The sequence below is a fragment of the Falco naumanni genome, chromosome 2, assembly GCF_017639655.2.
Source record: "Falco naumanni isolate bFalNau1 chromosome 2, bFalNau1.pat, whole genome shotgun sequence".
Lineage (NCBI taxonomy): Eukaryota > Metazoa > Chordata > Aves > Falconiformes > Falconidae > Falco > Falco naumanni.
The window spans coordinates 30,962,192-30,968,191 of NC_054055.1; positions in this window are offsets into that span (position 1 = coordinate 30,962,192).

Here is a 6,000-nt window from a genome sequence, read left to right on the forward strand (position 1 = left end):
AAAAAAGGGTTGTCAGAGTGAAGTTTTCCTGCCAGCCCTTCGATTTGCTCCCTTTCGCACAGGCATAATGTGAAAGCTTTTAATTCCGTGGCTACAGACTCCCTATCTGAAGGCTCCTGCTCCGCTGCGTTGCACGGAACGGACAGCGTTCGCCGAAGGAGCAGCGACGTGGTATGTAGCTCAGCACGCGGCTCGGTGTTTGCTGCCCGCAGCTCTGCGCCAGGTAGGCGGCGGGAGGCACCGCCGTTTGCAGAGGAGGAGCTGCGGCACGCAGAGATGACAGCTGAGAGCTGCCACCCGTGCGGTGGGCCCAGCCAGCGCGCACCGCAGCTGCCACGGCGCCTGGTGCCGGCCGTGGGCCCCGCACAGCCCCGGCCCGCTGCGGCCCTGGGCCGAGCGCTCCGGCCGGCAGGGCGAGGCCGGGCCCAGGGAGCCCAGGATGGCTCCCAGCACTGCCCACGCACCGGCCGGCACTGGAGGCGGACTGGTCACTTGGGCTCGTACCAACTTCTCACCCCGCAGCCCAGCTCACGGCACTGTAACACGCCTGCGCGCAACGCAGACGGCCACCGCAACCTCGGTTCCCCCAGAAGAAAACCTGCAGGACCGCGGCACGGAGCCCAGGCAGCCCAGCAGCCTCGCCCGGCGTCCTCCACCGGCGCGGCCGGGCTCAGCGCGGGGCTGCGTCCCTCAGGGTGGCGGACGAGGGGTGCGGCGGGCGGGCGGCAGCACCGCCACCCACCCAGCTTTCTAAGCCAGGCCGCGCCGCGCAGGGGCTGCGCCACCCGCCCGCCGCCGCGCAGCCCCACGGCGCCCGCAGGCCTCTCGGCGCCCCGAGCCGCCCAGCGCGGGGGCGCGGTTCCGGCCGCCGCCCAGCGGGTGGCGCTGTCGGGTCGCCGACGGGGCGCGGCGCGGGGCTGCGCGGGCGCGGGGAGGGTGCGCGGGGCTGCGCGGGCGGAGCGGGGCCGCGGCGGGCGGGGGGAGGAGGGGGGAGGAGGCAGAAGCGGAGAAAGTGGCGCGGCCTGGGGGGCTGCGGGGGGCTCGGCGCCTGGGGGCGGGGTGGCCGCAGGGGTGTGGGGTAACGGGGGGGAGGCGGGGAGGGAGCAGGGGAAGAAAGGAGAGGAAAGAAAGGAGGGGAAGGGAAGGGAAGGGAGGGGAAGGGATGGGAGGGGAAGGGAGGGGAAGACGGGACAGATGGACAAATGGACAAAGAAACTTCCCTGTGCTTTTTCCCCAAACTTTTTCAGAAGCTCAAAATAATTACAGCAATTATTGCTATGAAATTCCCACCCACTTCCATGCTGTCTGCTGGGATTGAAAGTGGAGGAACTCAAATACCACAGGAAGATTATTTTCAAATATAATATTTGCAAAACTCCCAAAGCACTGGAAATCTCAAAAAGGGGTTGCCTGAGGCTTTCAGCCCAATTTCTGTATTATGCCCCCTCTATACATAATTTGTTGGGTTTTTTTACCACCATGACTATGTCAAGAGACAGGTTTCTGTATTTAATCACATAGTTACTTTGGTGACACCAGAAGTGTAGCTCTGCCTTCTTTAGTAGTAACATGTACCAGTATAGCACCTGCCTCTTCTAAGGGGGAAAAAATTATACCAATAAAAAAACCCAAAACTTACAGCTGGTGCGGAACTGTAGGCTCATCAGCAAGACTGTGCCACTTTTAGTGTCCCGAGCTGTCCCACAGGTCAGCTTTGTGGTCAGAGTCACACTAATGGCTCAGCGCTTATCAGCAGTATGAGTACGTAAAATGGAGTATCGTTTGATCCTGCTCATTTTAATGGTGATTTTGAAAATGCCTAAAGTTTTCTACATAGAATCAGATGAAGGAAAGATGCTTAGTGCTACAGTAACAGTCTTTAACCCACAGACTTTTCTTGCTTGGTTTACTTTTTTTTTCATTTAATTTTTTTTCAGGAAATCACATTTCCCAACTTTTCTTCTATTTCTTTGCACTGTCCCTTGGAAGGTTCTTAGCATCCTGATGCCCAAGCCTTGGGTTTCGTTTGGCCCCTGCCCATTGCACACCAGCGAGGATGGCCACAGTCCTGCCAGGAGGCACACAGCAATACCCGTGGGCACATGAAGTAAAGCTAGAATAAAACAACTTTTCAAAAGGACCTGCTAATCATTTTTGTTTTTCCTTTTTAAATAACTGCTGGTGAGTCAGGCATGACATGGCTCCCGTAATCTTCACAGATAATTAAGCATTTCGTACCTTGTGTCTGTGGGTAGACGCAGCTGTCAAAACCCAGGCCCATTCTGGAAGTGGCTAAAGTGCTTTCTCTGGGAGAAAAAAACTCCAGCCCTCTTGCTTGCACCCACCTTTGTTTACATAATCCTAAATACCAAGACTATATAGTAGGGAAATTTGCTTGTGTGGGCCATTGCTTTTGAAGCTGATGCGACAGCTTGTTGCACGACTCTGTACACATTTTCCTGTTTCACTGGGAGGAATGTAAGAGATAAGCAGAGCAAGAAGCCTCATATTTTTGTTACTGTGTGTTGACAAAATACAGCTTTGTCAGTTCTGATGTTACACTGACAACCAGTGTTTCACACCTCAGCAGTGTGACAGTGGCTACAGCGTCTGTAGCGCAGGCTGAGGTGTCCCAAGGCCAAAATGGGTGGACTCCATATGAAGCCATGCCCTTGCTGACACCCATCCCACTGCAGCGTCAACGTCAGAGTGAGTAAGGAGAAGTCTTGCTCCCTGCATGGGTTACCATTTACCTGTGTTAGAAGGATGTTCTGAGTACTACATGTGTTGTCTTCAGTTTTCTAAACTTTTTTGCATGGTAGTGTTGTCCCAAATACTTGTATCATCAAGGAGCCCTGCAAGGAGTCTGGAAGTCTGGACTCTGAGAGACCAATAGGAAACTCGTGTTAGGGGTGAAACAGGCTGCAGTGTTGAACCACAGGTTTCAAAGAGATCCAGACTCTGCAACACAAGGACATAAATTAAGCTGGGGACAAAATAAGGTTAGACGGAAAAACAGTCTTTGTCCTCCTCTGCCCCACAGCAAAATAGGATGATTTCTTTCATTACTTCATCGTCCAAACCACTTCTTAGCTTCATGGCTTATTTCCATTATTTTAGCAAAGGTGTGTCTCAGTCTGCCCATAATATTTGAAATAGAGGGGACTTCTAGCACTTTCCAGGTTGGCTAGTCCATAACCACATAGAATAGTACCATGGAAGAACAACTCCTCAATCTCATGCAAAGAGAGGAAAAATTGAATACAGTTAAGAAAACGCAGATCCAACCCAAATATTGGGAGGATTTTTCCAATTGCTGGATGTTGCAGATAGTGGAAGAGTCCCTCCAGAAAATATTGGTTCACCCTTCATCCTGGCACATGCTGAACTCATCTGAACAAAGCAACAGCAGACACTAGAATTAGTCAAGAAGTCAATAGTTTTTGATAGAAAATCTCATAGACCATTTCTAGGTATTTCCCCCACACACCCTTTCTCTCTTTTTTTTTTTTTTTTTAATGAGAAAAGCAGTTATGTTAAAAACATCATGGGGAGTAATTCTGAACTGGCAGAGGGATGGGACAGATGATTGAATAGATTCTTTCCATCTCCACATTTTGTGATCTATGAACTCACCTTTGGGAAACTTATTTCAGAGCGAGTTTCACTCCTCCAGAGTTGTCTGAAGAAGGTGGGCTATTTAACTTGAGCAGCATTAACACTACCACTGTGCTTTGGCTTTAAAAGTTATAAGATGTTTCAGCACTAAGAAACTTCATCACTGTCCTGGTTTCAGCTGAGATAGAATTAATTTTCTTATTAGCAGCTGGTGCAGTGCTGTGTTTTGGATTTGGTGTGAGAACAATGTTGATCACACACTGATGTTTTTAGTCATTGCTGAGTGATGTTTATACTAAGTCAAGGACTTTTTAGTTTCTCAGGCCCTGCCAGTGAGAGGGATGGAGGGGCACAAGAAATTGGGGGGGTGACACAGCCAGGACCACTGACCTGAACCAGCCCCAAAGAGGTATTCCATACCATGGGACATCATGCCCAGTATATAAACGGGGGGGTTGGCTGGGGCTGGCAGATCTTTGCTCGGGGACTGGCTGTGCATCGGTCAGCGGGGGGTAAGCAGCTGTATTGTGCTTCACTTGTTTTCTTTTCTCCCTTCCCTTTGGACTCCATTCTTCTTCCTCCTCCCTCGTTTTCATTATAACTGTTATTATTATTATTGCTCTTTCGTTTTTATTTCATTTCAACGATTAAATTGTTCTTATCTCAACCCTTGAGTTTTAAATTCCTTTCCAATTCTCCTCCCCGCCCCTCCGGGTGAGAGGCGAGTGAGTGAGCAGCTCCATGGCACTTAATTACCAGCTGGGGTTAAGCCACAACGACAGTCACAGAGTGATTTTTCTCTGATTTCCTTTCCTCCTGGAGGCCTGCCTGTAATATTGTCTATTGGTGCTTCACACTGCAAGCCAGAGATACCACTATTGCCTGGACATGCTGGAGACTGAACCTGCTCCACAGCCAGCCTGACATTTACTACACCAGCTCCTCTGTGACTCCCTTTTGTGTCCCATCCCATTCCTCGCAGGCAGAAAGCTCGTACAAGGAACGCCACTGGAATGTGGTGTCCAGTCAATTTCTAATGAAAAGCCCATCTTTCTGGCCCCCAGTGGACGGTCCCGTTGCCAAAGACTGTCGAGTTACCTGAAGCCTCGAGGAGTCCTGCAGCTCCATGCTGCTTTGAACACCAGATGAGTGCTTAGTGAGTGTGGCTGTGTCCTCAGCAAGTAATCCCACTGCATGGGGCTCAACGTAATGCAGGGTAACTAGGTGGCAAGTGTCCAAGTCATTCTTTTTAATTAAGGAATCCCAAGAAAAGTTCACATGGGATCTAATGACTCATAACACAGTGTTTCTGTGGAGAGCAAACAGCAGATTAGGAGACAGCCTTCAAAGCTGGAAAGGTGTGGAGGAGGGGACTGGTGTCCATAAAAGCAGCCCAAGGCATTTGATCTGGCACCTGGGAATGAGGGCTAGAATATTTTGTAGCAGTGACAGTCTGGGGATGTGCGACCATGTCCCCAGCACTGCAGAAGTCTCAGGGAGGTCCCCAGCCACGGAGAGGCTGTTCTTCCTCCAGGTTCAGGCCCATGCAAGCCACTTCTGTCACAGCACACAAGTGTTGCTTCATCTGGGTTGGTTTCTCCCAGATGCTTGATTTTTCTCCAAGCAAATGCATTTACAGCCTAAAGTCTGGGACCCAGAACAATGTCTAATGTAGTTTACAGCTCACAGGATGTAAGGAGGAAGTAACGTGGTTATGAGCTCAGGAAAAAACAATAACCTGGAAAAAAAGGCAGAAGAGGACATTCACCCATTTCAGCTAGAACAGTTCGTCATCACATGGTGCTAAAGGGACAACATCACCCTGAGATGCCAGTGGTCTACAGCTTTTCTTACTATTCTTATTAAAACTTCCAAATTAGAGACAGTGCAAATTTATGTAAATAACAGTATGTAACATAATTCTTCTTGGTGTAAAGCTGACTTCTGGGGCCAAGAAACAAGAAACTATTAAAATAAATTTAAAAAAAAGTCAGAAAAGTCTCATCGCATTTGTATTTGTCTTCAGACTGGGGCTTTGTGGCTCGGGGAAGGGATAGACTGACCTTTCACTTGTGTGCTCTTCAGCTCCTGCTCTGCCACAGGCAAATGAGGGCAAGTGAGCTCAGTGGTCCTCCCCAAACCCCAACACACGCAGACTCCGGTGATCAGGAGCCTATGCTGGTCTTGCCACAGATTTCCTGTGCGGTCTTGGATAGGAAGGTGTCTGTGTGCCTCAGTTTTTCCATCTGTAAAATAAGACTGATGTTACACTACTTCACTGGCACAGCTAAAGTTCTGCTTAAAAAGCAGTCTATGACCTTTGGATGAATGGTGGTAATGAGCTGTTTTCCTTATTTATAAGTATCATTTGGTGTGATATAA